Source organism: Rutidosis leptorrhynchoides, chromosome 5 (genome assembly GCF_046630445.1).
Source record: "Rutidosis leptorrhynchoides isolate AG116_Rl617_1_P2 chromosome 5, CSIRO_AGI_Rlap_v1, whole genome shotgun sequence".
NCBI classification, from domain to species: Eukaryota; Viridiplantae; Streptophyta; class Magnoliopsida; order Asterales; family Asteraceae; genus Rutidosis; species Rutidosis leptorrhynchoides.
In genome coordinates, this window is record NC_092337.1 from 432,132,348 (window position 1) to 432,148,958 (window position 16,611).

At 32.8% G+C, this 16,611-nt stretch overlaps 1 non-coding gene across 1 annotated transcript; it reads right to left on the bottom strand.

Moving 5' to 3' along the window:
- Positions 1–336: 336 nt before the first annotated feature.
- Positions 337–443, bottom strand: LOC139851120 (small nucleolar RNA R71). The gene has a single exon (XR_011760480.1). It is a non-coding gene; the product is annotated as a small nucleolar RNA R71 (small nucleolar RNA).
- Between the last annotated feature and the right edge of the window lie 16,168 nt (positions 444–16,611).

Below are 16,611 nucleotides of genomic sequence, written 5' to 3' on the forward strand. Positions count from 1 at the left end.
CGCACTGGCCAAGGTCACGCCATTATTAAGCCAGACATTAATGCGCCAGATTATGAAATCAAAGGACAAATCCTACACATGGTAACTAATCAATGCCAATATAGTGGTACGCTAAAAGAAGATTCAAACGAACATCTTCGAACCTTTAATAGGATCTGTACTCTATTCAAAATCAGAGAAGTTGAGGATGAACAGATCTATCTCATGTTATTTCCCTGGACTTTAAAAGGAGAAGTCAAAGATTGGTTAGAATCGTTACCTGAAGGGGCGATTGACACATGGGATGTTTTAGTTGAGAAATTTCTTAAAAGATTCTTTCCGGCATCTAAAGCCGTGAGACTTCAAGGAGAAATTGTTACGTTCACACAAAAGCCAAATGAAACGTTATATGAGGCATGGACAAGATTCGGAAGGATGTTAAGAGGATGTCCTCAACACGGTCTAGATACTTTTCAAATAGTACAAATCTTCTATAAAGGCGTCGATATCGCCACACGAAAAGACATCGACACAACAGCTGGTGGTTCCATTATGAAGAAAACCGCAACCGAAGCTCACAAGATCATTGATAACACAACATCCCACTCTCATGAGTGGCATCAGGAAAAAGACATTTTTCATTCATCTAAAGCGGCTAGAGCCGATTCTAGCCATAACTTTGATTCTGTTTCCTCAAAAATAGATGCTTTCGAGAGACGAATGGAAAAGATGAATAAAGATATTCACGCAATACGAATCAGTTGTGAGCAATGCGGTGGACCACACTTAACGAAAGATTGTCACATTGAGCAAACGATGGAACAACGTGAGAATGTTTCCTACATGAACCAAAGGCCGGGAAATAATTATCAAAATAATTATCAGCCACCAAGGCTAAACTTCAATCGAAATCAAAACATTCTTTACAATTCAAATGGACCCAACAATAACTCGTATAACCAACAAGGTCCGAATAACCAACCAACTCAAAACAACACTTTCAATCAACAAAGACCTGGCTTGTATAAACCACCACAACAAACCGAAGAGAAAAAGTCAAATCTGGAAGAAATGGTACAAAAATTAGTTGAATCTCAAACACAATTTATTGCAACTCAAACCCAAACGAATGAGAGGTTTGATCAGTCATTTAGAACTCAACAAGCTTCCATTTTAAATCTAGAAAAACAAGTAGGTACTCTTGCTAGATTGATGAGTGAAAGGGAACAAGGAAAGCTACCGAGTAATACTGAAGTAAATCCTCGGAATGAAAATGTTAACATGTTTTCAACGAATTCTGAAAAACCAACACCAGAAGATGGGAAGGTTTTAGATGTGAGTAACAACGAAGAAGTTACACCACCACCACTACCCGAGTATGTAAAGCCAGTGGTGGCACCATACAGACCACCCATCCCGTTTCCAAGAAAAGGAGTTGAGTATGAGGAAGTAATAGGTAATAAAGTTTGTGATACCTTTGGAAAGAAGAAGAATAATAAGAAAGTGCAAGAAACAAAAACCGTAAATATAAACCCGGTAAAGACAGTTTCACCAAAACCTCCACCTAGGGTAGGTGATCCGGGTGAATTTATTGTTCCTTGTCTACTTAGTGATTGTGTCATGTATGATGCACTAGCAGATTTAGGTGCGAGTATAAGTGTTATGCCTCTTTCATTATATAAGAGATTAGGAGTAGGTGAGTTAAGTCCAACAGAGATGAGTGTCCGACTCTTTGATCAAACCATTAGGCACCCAATTGGAATTACTGACAACCTACCCGTTCAAGTGGATAATTTAACCTTTCTAGTCGAATTCATTGTCATTGACATAGAAGAGGACCCAAACATTCCTCTAATTTTAGGTCGACCATTCTTAGCGTCCACCGGGGCGTTATTTGATGTAAGAAAGGGTAGAATGACACTTAGTAATGATGAGAAATCGATCACCTTTGTGATTCGAAAGTCTAAATCTCCACCAACCAAAACCGCTGAACCAACAAAAACAATCGATAAGAACCATATTGTTTTACCAACTCCAACGGTAGTGCTTAACAATAATAAAACGCCTAAGTGTGGGGAAAATGAAGTAACACCTAATGATGACATGATAACAACGAACCCCATTGTTGATACTAAATTAAATGATCCCGTTATTAATAGTTCAATGAAGAAACTTATTAAACGGATTCGCGATGCTAGAACCAAGGGGAACTTTAAGTTATGTAACCGGTTAGTATCCAATCTATCGCCTAAAGAAAAAGCGAAACTAGTTGAATTTGTGGATATTACACAGGAATCCGACCAATGACTTAAAGCAAAAGTCACAGATATGCAAGTTGATTATGGTCCAAGAGAAATTGACGATGAAGTTAATCACAATTCTACACCACAGCTACCTAAGTGTGGGGAGATTCAAATGTTCTAAGAAAAAATGCTGTCTGGAGTTAGTTGTTCTGTTCTCGTGTAGTTCCGAGAATGGAATCTGATTGGTCTTTACCACTAGCAGACACTAAAGAACTAGTTTTCTCCCCCATTCTGAATTTTTGTTTTGTACGTTTTGTATTAAATTAATACGCATTTTTAAATTTAAGTTTTGTGTGAATTTAAAAACAAAAATGTACTTTATTTAATTAAGTTAAAAATATGATTTCTAAAATTCGTCGTAAGTTGAAAACTTGGTCGTTGAACCGAAATTGCTTTACCCGAGGGCGGGGCGAAAAATTTTGTTATCATTATTTTTAATATTATTGATCTAAAGTATGCAGAAAAAATATTATATTTTATAAATTTTGGAACGTGGGGTAATATACCCAACTTCAAAAATATGTATATATATGTTTGTATTATATGTTATGTACAAAACAGGGTAAAACAGCGCACTTTCAAAGACTGTCATTAAGTTCAGCAAAAGGTACTAATTTTGACGACAAGACGTAAAATATCAAATATGATATAACAACAATATGTTTGCCAACTCGGTATTTTTAATCATTTTTCTACGCTAATCACCCTCATGAATTTAAATTTTTACTGATTGCAAATGAGGGCATTGCATGATCTCAAGTGTGGGGAAGGGTTATAAATTCTCTCGGGTTTACACTTGGTTTAATTGCCAAATTTTGTAAAAATTTAAAAAAATTTCAACTAAATGAATTTAAAATCATGTTTACACATATTTATGAACGATAAAACTAGGTGTTAATACCGAAATTATTGTTACCTCGGAGTGAACATAAATGGAGAAACAACCCAAAACGTTAGAATTCATTTAAAATGGAATAGAGGAGAATAAAAAGGCAAAGAAAAAATAAATAAAAGCTAAGTGTGGGAAGAATTTACCAAGTTCTTTAAAACATATATCACATATTTTGTACAAGATTATTGCAGGTACTTTTGTTTTGGACGATACTAATTAGTTTTACCCGATTTATTGTAATACATTTGAAAGAAAGATGGATCTACACGATGAATCAATTCCATCATTAAAATGAAGTAAAGTCTTCAGAAAAAGACACACGCTTCTTGATTTAGGTCAGGAAGTTGTCGTCCAGACCAGCTGTTGGTTGGCGAAAAATCTAGAAAAGTCATCTCTAAAATCAGTAGGAAATCCACGGACCTCAGCATCAAACAGGGTCGCCATGTGGTCAGACTTATCCTAACCATGAGAGGATCTGTCTCGTAAATTGGGGAGGGCGCCGTGCAAATTAGCTTGATAAGACTAATGAATCAGACTCCCAGAAAAGGATAATCTCCTTAAAGATCAAAAATCAGTTTTTAAGCCTGATATTACTCAATCCTTGAAATTGACCTTAAAGATTGAGAATTACAAACTCATAGAATTCGATGATATCTAAACTCGAGCTTGAACGAGAAAATATTTTGATCAAATTACAAACCGATTTGTTTTCTGAAAACCTATTTTCAATGCGTTCATTACCATTGAACGTAAAATCCTAGGAATTCACATGGAATTCATTAGGTCACCTGAACCAAATCGGGTGTCAACCGTAAGAACAGTGGTTGCATAGCATGGTCGAAGACAGGACCTTGTGCCAGACCGAAAAACTATAAGATGATCTTTACTATTGCTCCTACAAAGGATAGTAATTGCATCCGACACGATATAGACCATAATCAAAAGCATGTCACGGGACATTGCCTTAACAGTTGCTTGTTCAACGCTTTCCTTTACAACCGGACAGTAGTTTACCGAAAGGTAATATACGGAGCAAGTATACTGGACGTGTTGCTTTCCCAATACAAGGTTAGCAAGTGAGTGACACAAAACCATAAGTTTTGAGCTAAAATTTTCAAATCTGAAACCCACCAAACCCACAAAAACAATTTGCAAATACCGGTGAAGGGTTATTCCGGAAAACTTATCTAGGATAAAATCTAGAATGAATTTTCAAAAGATCAAATGTTTTCATAAAGATCCAATTTCCTTAAAGGATCTAAATTTTTATAAGTCATGTGGGACTGTAAACCACATCGTTACTATCATTGTTTATACCGCCGTATCAAAATCACTTATGTATAAAGTGTGAAGAATAAAGAAGTGATTCTAATGTGATTTTATTTCAAGTTCCATATTGCTTGAGGACAAGCAACGTTCAAGTGTGGGGATATTTGATAGTGCTAAAAATGAACATATATTCAGGCGCAATATCTTTCCAATATGTAAAGTTTTCAGTTGCAATTATTCTATTTTCAAATAATATTCGTTTAAATAAATAAGTGCGAAAACAAAAGGCGAAAACGAAGATTTGAAGACGCAAATGACCAAAAAGCTCAAATGTACAAGATACAATCCAAGTGGTTCAAATTATTGATGAGAAACGTCTAAAAATGACAAGAGTACAAGTCACAAAATGCAAAGTACAAGATATTAAATTATAAGAAAAGGCGTTCGAAAATCCGGAACCGAGGCATGAACCAACTTTCAACGCTCGACGCAACGGAGCTGAAAGTACAAGTCAACTATGCACAAGAATATAATATAATATTTAAATAATTCATAATAAGAATAATAATAAATAATAAAAAGTTGTTAATCGAGCATAGTTAAAGGGTCATAAGTGAAAATTTCAAATCAATAATTCGCAACGAGATATTATTGATTCAACTTTGAATGGTAGCTAGCTAACATTCCACCTACAACAGTATCAATCATTTGCCTATAAAAGCAAGGCACGGAGTAATGAAGAAACTACACCTTTTTCTTTTCCTTTCTCATATCATATACGATATATATATATATATATATATATATATATATATATATATATATATATATATATATATATATTTATATTTTATAATTATAATTTTAATTTAAGTTTAATAATAATTGGGTTATTGTAAGAATGTTTTACGGGTTTTAAATCGAAACTCTGTCCGTGTAACGCTATGCTATAAATAATCATTGTAAGTTATGTTCTTCCTTTTTAAATTAATGTCTCGTAACTAAGTTATTATTATACTTATTTAAGTCGAAGTAATCGTGATGTTTGACTAAATATTAAGATGGGGTTATTGAACTTTGGACCATAATTAAGGTTTGGGCAAAAGACCGACACTTGTGGAAATTGGACTATTGACTATTAATAGATGGGGGGTATTGTCTAATTGAGTGACAACTCATTGGAGTCTGTCGAACCTATCTTCAAATTAATTAACCTTATAATTAATAATGATTTTGGTTGTCCTATTTAGTGACGTTCATATGGAATCTATTATAATCATTTAATTAATTATTTGGGTTGGGTAATTGATTATTCAAACTGATCAAGTGGGTAAATTAATATTCATATCTAATCAAAACAGGGGTGGATTACATACAGTGATAACTGGTGTAATTGTTGACAGAAGTGATAACTGCGTTACAGTTTAAATCCTTAATTAGTGGGAATATTTGACTTCGGGTATAAGGGTAATTTGACGAGGACACTCGCACTTTATATTTATGACGGATGGACTATTATGGACAAAACCAGATAGGTATCAAATAAACTAGGACAAAGGACAATTAACCCGAGTAACAATTAATTAAAATCAAACGTCAAACATCATGATTACGGAAGTTTAAATAAGCATAATCCTTTTATTTCATATTCTATCGCAATTATATTTATTGTTATTTTATTTATCGTCATTTATTTATTTTAAGCACTTCAATTATTGTCATTTATCTTTACACTTAAAAATATAAAATCGACAAACCGGTCATTAAACGGTAAATCCCCCCAAAGTTACCTATAATTACTATATATTACTAAATCTAGTTTAACTACTTAATTAACTAATTTGACCTAGTAAGACACCCAATAATAGTGTCCACGGATCGACCTCCCGGACTTTACCTTAGCTATATTATTACACGATAGGTATACTTGCCTTTTGTGTTTTAGTTTAATTTAGGTGATTTCCTGAAGTAAATAAATATAAAACTGATAGCCGTTTCATACACACCCTCTAGAACACATCAATATGCTAACTTAATGATTTAAAATCGAAAAACACGAAAAACACCGTAAAACCGGATATACGCCGTCGTAGTAATACCGCGGGCTGTTTTGGGTTAGTTAATTAAAAACTATGAATAAACTTTGATTTAAAATTTGTTCTTCTGGGAAAATGATTTTTCTTATGAACATGAAACTATATCAAAAAATCATGGTTAAACTCAAAGTGGAAGTATGTTTTCCAAAATGGTCATCTAGACGTCGTTCTTTCGACTGAAATGACTACCTTTACAAAAATGACTTGTAACCTATATTTCCGACTATAAAATTATAATTTTTCTCTTTAGATTCATAAACTTAAGTTCAATATGAAACCATAGAAACTTGAATCACTCAAAACAGATTTAAAACAAAGAAGTTATGGGTAAAACAAGATTGGATAATTTTTCTTGTTGTAGCTACGTGAAAATTGGTAACAAATCTATATTAAGCATATCCTAGCTAACTTATATTGTATTATACATGTATTCTAATATATTATGTAATCTTGGGATACCATAGACACGTATGCAAATGTTTTGACATATCATATCGACCCATCTATATATATTATTTGGAACAACCATAGACACTCTAAATGCAGTAATGTTTGAGTTAGCTATACAGGGTTGAGGTTGATTCCAAAAATATATATACTTTGAGATGTGATCTAGCCTGAGACGTATATACACTGGGTCGTGGATTGAGTCAAGATAATATATATCAATTTATTTCTGTACATCTAACTATGGACAACTGGTTGTAGGTTACTAACGAGGACAGCTGACTTAATAAACTTAAAACATTAAAACGTATTAAAAATGTTGTAAATATATTTTGAACATACTTTGATATATATGTACATATTTATTATAGGTTCGTGAATCGACTAGTGGCCAAGTCTTACTTCCCGACGAAGTAAAAATCTGTGAAAGTGAGTTATAGTCCCACTTTTTAAATCTAACATTTTTGGGATGAGAATACATGCAGTTTTATAAATGTTTTACAAAATAGACACAAGTACGTGAAACTACATTCTATAGTTGAATTATTAAACCGAATATGCCCTTTATTAGTCTGGTAATCTAAGAATTAGGGAACAGACACCATAATTAACGTGAATCCTAAAGATAGATCTATTGGGTTCAACAAACCCTATCCAAAGTACCGGATGCTTTAGTACTTCGAATTCATCATGTTCGAAGGGAGTCCTGGAATGATAGGGGATATTCTATATGCATATTTTTAAGGTCGGTTACCAGGTGTTCACCATATGAATGATTTTTATCTCTATGTATGGGATGTATATTGAAATAAGAAATCTTGTGGTCTATTATTACAATTTGATAAATATATAGGTTAAATCTATAACTCACCAACATTTTTTTGTTGACGTTTAAAGCATGTTTATTCTCAGGTGATTATTAAGAGCTTCCGCTGTTGCATGCTAATATATGGACAAGATTTGGTGTCAGCATGCTTGTATAATATTGTTTAAAACTGCATTCGAGATTTATTTTGTTGTAACATATTAATATTGTAAACCAATATGTATTGGTAGTGTGTAAGTGTGATATTTTTAGATTATCATTTATGGATAATCTAGGTGGTGACTTTTTAACCTTGTCGATAAAATAAAGGTTATGGTTTGTTTTTAAAAACGAATGCAGTCTTTGAAAAACGTCTCATATAGAGGTCAAAACCTCGCAACAAAATCAATTAATATGGAACGTTTATAATCAATATGAATGGGACATTTCATCATCACTCCATGATGTGTATGTCATTATGTATTTGAGTGATGGTTTATAGGTAGCCCTGATGCAAAACCCGTCTTTCTTCTTTGTGACTTCTGGTTGGTCGTAATGTTGTACTCTAGACATGGAGGTGGGACGATGTCCATTGACGTCTCCAATGTGGTAGCAACATTAACAACTACTTCGGTACTAGAATCCTCCATCTCCTTCTTCTCATCCGAGCTCTCCATTTCAATTTCGTCATCCACCTCCTCTTCACTCCGGTCGGGAGCTTCAAGTATAATTGGTTCAGAGAGTTCTTCTAGAACAAAATCCTCTCCAGTCATTAAAAGATCAAAATAAAGTGGGAGTGAAGATTGGGTAGGTGTGGAGTGGTTATTCTTCTTGTCTTCTACTTCTATCTTCTTCTCTACATTCTCAAAATTTGGTTCACGGAAGATGACTTCATTAGTGGATATGGTATTTATTTCGCCGTTCCCATCAGAACGACATACAGACTCGTCGATCGTGAAAGTGACCTCTTCTCCACAGGCTCTCAAGGTGATAGTCCGTGAATAAACGTCAACGATCGCTTTGGCTGTATTCATGAAAGGCTTTCCTAAGATGATAGGGGTTTTCATGTCTTCTTTATAGTCCATAACCACAAAGTCAGTCGAAAAGAGGAATTTGTCGACCTTAACCATGACGTTCTCAGCTATTCCCTTAGGATATCTAGTGGATTGGTCAGCTAGCTGGATGCTCATTTTGGTAGGGTTAAGGTTTCCAATTTCGAGTTTCTGGAACAATGAGTAGGGCATGAGATTGATGCTGGCACCAAGGTCAGCAAGAGAATAGATAGTACCGGATTGGTAGATAGAACAAGGAAGGGTAAATCGTCCGGTATCCCCTAGTTTTTCAGGAAGAGTATTTAAGAGAATGGCTGAACAATCCGCGTTCAGCGGGACATTGGGTACTTCGAGTACCTTATCCTTGGTTGATAGGAGTTTCCTAAAATACTTCTTACTATGAGGAGTTTTAGACACAGTGTCTAAAAATTTACCGTCAAGCTTGAAAGATTTCATCATGTTATGTCTTTGCTTGAGACGACCCGGGAATGGAATGGGTGCTTTCCCAGTAGGTTTAGGTGATGACTCAATGACTACTACCGAACGGGTATTAGTTAGTTTTTTCTCCTTAGAAGAAACTGAAGGTTGGCTATGTGCCACCTTTAAGTCATTTTTAGGACAACCTATAGAATTAAGACGTTGATTTAGCTGGCTTATTTGATTTTCAAGACTACTCAAGTAATTAGTCATGACTAAGTCAGCTGTGTCTTGTCTTGCTGTGATCATGGAGATGATTCGTAGTAGGACGTCGTCTGTACTTGTCTCTGGTGGGGTAGTGGGTTTAGTAGGTTGGTTGTGCGGATAAGCTAGGATCTTATCTGAGTAGGCAACAGATTCCTCACATTCAGCCTCGTATACCTTGGCAGAATGTGGGTCAGTACAATTCTGGCATAATTGCACTTGAGACACATATTGCGGGAGTTTCTTTAGCTCTCCGACTTCTTTGGTGAGTTTATCTATTTGGTCCGAGAAAAATTTGATGGTTTTATTTTCGATAGGATCCGATCAACCTCATTTTGAACCCAACTTTCTAGGGTTGTTTTTTTTTCCCATGGTATTCTGCATATTGAAGGCTGGGCTTACAGAAGCGATTTCAGAATGTGATTTTTCTTTTTCTATAGCTGAAATGAACCTGAGGCGGAAAACAGTGTTGCTGATGAAATGTGCTTTTCCGTGTTCCAATCGTGATGGTGCATAGTCATCTCCTCAACCAATCTCCAGGCCTCGTTAGCTGTGAAGTTCATGAAGTTACCTTGAGAAACAGCATCAAGAGTAGACTTGTTGTTCTGATTTAGACCTTTGTAAAAGGTTAAAATCTGATCAGAGCTCTCAAGACGATGGTTCGGGCATCTTCAAAGCAAGTGTTTGAATCTTTCCCATGCAGTGTAGAGTGATTCATCGCACGCTTGTTGAAAGTTTACGACATCATCCCTAAGTCTGATATGTTTTGATGGGGGAAAGTACTTGATTAAGAAATTTGTTGCCATTTCCTCCCATGAGGTGATAGAGTTGGGTTCTAACCCCTCAAACCAGGTTTTTGCATGAAGAATTAAGGAATAGGGAACAGATACAGACGAATTATGTCTTGTTCAATCCCGTTTTGCTTAAATGAGTTGGATAAGGAAAGGAATCTATCTAAGTGAGAGTTGGGATCGTCAATTGGTAAGCCATGGAACTGACAGTGATTCTGAATGAGTTGTATGATGCTATGCTTAAGCACAAAAGATGCTTCGTTAACCTCTGGATAGAGTATCGGTCCTCCTCGTCCTTCTAATAAGGGCTTATGTGATGTCAGCGAGAGTGATGCGTGCGGCCATCGTCGAACTATCGGCAGGTAAGTGTGGATCTCATCGGATGGGTACAATGTATGATATCGGATAGGAGAAAGGATATGTCGAAAGAATTCTTAGCGGTCTAAGTAGGTTAAACCATCCTAAAGGTTCACTAATAAGGAAGTCCATTTTAAACTTTTTAATTAATCTAAATTAAGCTAATATTATCTAACCTAACTACGATAAACTAGTAACTTCTGACAAAGCTAGTCTCAGTCAAAAGGGTCTCATAAAAACTAACTAATCTAAACAGGCTCCAAATCGTACTACCGCTCCCCAGCAGCGACGCCAAAAATTAACTACTCCTATGATATGCCCGAATTGGACGGTTTATTTATGCGGTGTCGTTAGGTCGCAAAACATCAATTCAGGATATCAACAGAAGAAGTTGATTGTTTAATTTATATATGCTGGGCCTAAATCTATTATTCCTTCCTATGGGTTAGCAATGGCAAATATGACCTAGGGTCGTTCCTTGAGAGGTCGAATTTGAAACGGAGCTTATCTAGATAATTTAGTAATTAAGATGGGTTTGTACACAATTTAGTATCCAAGACTAGTGGCCAGGTACACCTTGTGTAGAGAGGCAGGATCCTTTTGGTCCCAATAAATTGGCGACTGTTCGGAAAATCCAACAACCAAGTCCAACCGGTTTATTCTAGACACCACTTTTATCCGGAATATCAAATTGTGTAAAGGCAATAGTTGGGTAGATTTGATTTATATTTGTATTTAAAATATTAAAGAAATATAATTAAAATAAGCTAGCTAGCATGCAACAGCTAAGGACAAAGAAGACGTGGTTCACCATTGTAACGACCCGCCAAAATCGCCATTGACGGCGCCGTTAACTTAGGTCCCGTTACGTGGTCATAGTCCCTAAATGAGACGTGTTTGACCAAAATTATGTCGCATTCATTTGAAACGTATATGACTTGCAAAGTTTTAAGTTACCAAATGGTTCGACAGAGAGTTTAAGTTTACAAAAGTTATAAAGTATTATTGAAATAACTTGTGACACAATATAAGTTGAAAATCACGAATGCTATCAATAGCGTATGCATGTAAACATTAAGTTTGAATCCAAAGGTGCTATCACTAGCGTATGCATGTATGCTTGACCCCAAGCAAGTAATCAAAGTGTGCGGAAGCATGTATCAAGTAGCCAAGTATGAACCTGAGAAACATATAGAAAACTGTCAACGAAAAACGTTGGTGAAATCATAGGTGTATTTGTAAAGTATGTTTTTGAACCACAAGATTTAGTATAAGTTGATTTTTCAAATCGTTTGCATTCTAAAGATGATGTTTGTATTTCGAGCACCCAATTATCAAGGCTTTACTGAATGGTACCTCTGAATCATAGTGTTAGAACCTACACTATGTGACGACCCAGAAATTTCCGACCAAATTTAAACTGAATCTTCATATGAATTCGACACGCTAAGCAAAGTCTGTAATACTAAATCTCAAAATGTTTGAACTATTTTCATGAATTCATAAACCTTTGACTATTCCCGACGATTCATGAACAATTATGAGTAAATGAATATATATATATATATATATATATATATATATATATATATATATATATATATATATATGTATATATAAATATAAATATAACTGTAAATAATATTTTGAAAATTACTTAATCATTTGGAATTAAAAATGTAAAATAATAAATAGAGTAGATAAGTTACTATTATTACAAATCTATATATATATATATATATATATATATATATATATATATATATATATATATATATATATATATATATATATGAATCTATACATAATTAATGTTGTATGTATGTTATAACATATATAAAATGTATAAATATTAAATGCTCAGAATATATGATTATATACATAAATATTAAATGACATATGTAATATTAATATATTAAATATAATTACAAGTTTAGATATAGTGATATATCAATATAATTATTATTAATACTCTCATTATTATTTATATTAAAATTATTATTATTATTTGTATTATAATATTATTACTTTTATGAAATTTGATACATGTAACTTGTTTATCTTAATTATTACTTGTATTATTATTAGATGTTATTATTATTATTATTACCGCTATCATTAAAAATTATTATTTTTACTATCGGTATCATTAATAATATTACAATTATCATTTTTATATAAAATTATAGTCATCATTAATTTATTATGATGCAGATTCATATTAATATTACTTTGATATTAATACTAAAATTTTTATTAATTATGTTATTATTATTATAAGTATTATTATTATTATTATTATATATTTATATTTACTAATTAATTATACATATATAGAATCAAAGAACTGGATCAAATCCGTTTAACATATCTATCGTACTGTATATGATTTTTGTTTTTGTCCCTTATCTGGTTACAAATTGAATTCAAGAAACGAATATTTCCCCAATCTATTTCACATATAACCAAAAGCTGTTGAAGGTCTTTTTCCACTTTTATTTTTTTTTGTTTGTTTTATCTTTTGATGATCGAATATTTCCTGTAAGTCTCAGTCACTGCTATTTGATTTAACTATCAACACCCTACACTACATTAAAACAAATCACCATTTCATTTATCTTCTTATGTGAACTTGACTCCCTTTTGTACCCTCACCATTTTCTTGATCAACCACCCTAACATCCACTACACCTGCAACCAATTAAAAACCTTCTCGAATTATCATTGTACTTCTGCTGTAATAATTCTTATTTCTGCTACTTCTTCTTATTTCTGTTCGAGAACCATCTGTGAAATCTTCTACTATATCAATTATTCGTTAAACCATCATAAACGTCCCATTTAATTCCAAATACTGCTGCATGCATAAATTTCTGTTTCTGTTGTTGAACATCAAACCAAACGCTGCTATAGTGCTTCTGCTACTGCTGTAACTTGATTACGGGTATGATGGTGATAAAGAATGAGGATGCAGCAAGGACAATGATATTTTGATGATGTCGACATATGATAATAAATTGAAACCCATTTGATAAGATATTAAGGGTAATGATTTGAATTACTTTGGCATGTTTCTTTTACTTGTGGCCAACATTTCCAAATCAAGGTATCCCCACCTCACCCACTTGCTAGTCTTAAAAGCATGTATCTAATATTATTATTCGGGTATGACATAGAAACTAGTCCCCACTTGCACTCCATTTACGAATGTGAGACTTAATAATATGATGAGATTAAAATGCTAGTGGACTGATATATATCGCTTGCACTTGAGCCGAAATCATCATACTTTTCTTCTTTAAAAATTAGATGATTTAGATTAAGATATTGATGATAAGAATATGAGGTGTTGAGGAAGAAAAAGATGATAGATTATGAGATGATGATAATGACGGTATACAGAAAACTAATATAGATGATGAGCTGGGTTTTGATTTTAAACAATTGCAGATGGGTTAAGTGGGCTTTAAATTCCACATGCTTTAATGAAACTAGAAGGTTTGATGGGCTATTATTGGACTGCCAAATTTTAGTCTCCATTTGGGCCGAAGGAAATAAAAATAATGAAAATAAAAACCGATAACTATATGAATACGATGATGGAATTCATCCCTGGAAATTCGAAATTTGAAAAGAGGAAGAAAGGAAAACAGACGAGTTATTATATATATATATATATATATATATATATATATATATATATATATATATATATATATATATATATATATATATATATATATATATATATATATATATATATATATATATATATATTAAGGGTGTTAAATCAGAAGTGAATGAATTGGATGAATGGTTAGTGTGGGGTTTAACCGAGAGGTCTCGAGTTCGAGCCCGGACATGGGTGTTTATTTTTTTAAGGCTTGATACTATAAGGTAGCCTTTTTATTACTTTTATCATTATTATTATTACTAGTATTATTGTTAGTATTAGTGTGATTATCATGATGTTAGTTTTAATAATAATAAAATGATCTTAGAATTTAAAAGTATTAAATTAGATATTAATAAAAGTACGATTGCATTATGAAAATAATATAAGTATAAACTATGATATTAAAAACGAATATGATATAAGTATGAATATGTATATGTTACGATAGATTTTAGTTACTTTTACAAAATTTATGAAGTTATAAAGATAAGTATATAAAATATATAAGTCTTTTATTATTATCATCACTATTATTATTATAATATTAACCAACAAATGATATTATATAAAAAAAATATAGTTATTACATATATTATAAGTATATTTAATTTACTATTCTAATACAAAAACAACATATATATAATTATATGTAGCCTTTGAAATAATAAATACATGACTATTTTAAATAAGTAATATATGATTAATAAATATAAACCGAGTCGAATACCATTATATATTCATTATACGTGTTAATATATATACTTGATATAGGTTCGTGAATCCGAGGTCAACCCTACATTTGTTCAATGTCGTCATATGTATTTTTACTACAAAATACAGTATGGTGAGTTTCATTTTCTCCCTTTTTAAATGCTTTGCAATATATATTTTTGGAACTGAGAATACATGCGTTGATTTTATAAATGTTTGACGAAATAGAAACAAGTACTTAAAACTACATTCTATGGTTGGATTATTAAACCGAATATGCCCATTTTTAGTCTGGTAATCTAAGAATTAGGGAACAGACACCCTAATTAACGCGAATCCTAAAGATAGATCTATTGGGCCCAACAAGCCCCATCCAAAGTACCGGATGCTTTAGTACTTCGAATTTATCATGTCCGAAGGGAGTCCCGGAATGATGGGGATATTCTATATGCATCTTGTTAAGGTCGGTTACCAGGTGTTCACCATATGAATGATTTTTGTCTCTATGCATGGGACGTATGTTTATGAGAAATGGAAATATGAAATCTTGTGGTCTATTAAAATTATGAAATGATTATTTATGATAAACTAATGAACTCACCAACCTTTTGGTTGACACTTTAAAGCATGTTTATTTTCAGGTATGAAAGAAATCTTCCGCTGTGCATTTGCTCATATTAGAGATATTACTTGGAGTCATTCATGACATATTTCAAAAGACGTTACATTCGAGTCGTTGAGTTCATCAAGATTATTATTAAGTCAATTATAGTTGGATATATTATGAAATGGTATGCATGCTGTCAACTTTTGATGAAATGAAAGTTTGTTTTCTAAAAACGAATGCAATGTTTGTAAAATGTATCATATAGAGGTCAAGTACCTCGCGATGTAACCAAATGTTATTGTATTCGTTCTTATGGATTAGGACGGGTCTTTACATGTGGTATCAGAGCGGTGGTCTTAGCGAACCAGGTCTTGCATTAGTGTGTCTAACTGATAGTTGTTTAGATGCATTAGTGGGTCTGGACTTCGACCGTGTCTGCATGTCAAAAGTTTTTCTTATCATTTCGTGCCGAAATTTACCTGCTTATCATTCTTAGGGAATCACTTGCTTATCATTATTAGTCTAGACACATCTTACTACCTTTATTGCATAGATAGTATATAGACAAATTTATACCTTAGCGTACCTGCTAATTCATATCTTAGCGTATCTGTTACTGTAAACTTTGCCTGGCATATTCCGTAAATTCCTCCGTAATCTACGAAATCTTTTGCTATATATATATATATATGTATATATATATGTATATGTATATATATATATATATATATATATATATATATACATATACATATATATATACATATATATATATATATATTTATATATAGATATTCTAGGTAATTAGAATACCACTCGATAGCCAGAAATCATTTCATATAAAAAAAAATTCTTTTATTCAATCGTCCCAAATGGAATTCGCCACTAGTTCAAATTCCTCATATTCTGACAGCTATTCCGATATGGATTTCCACTCGAGCTCTG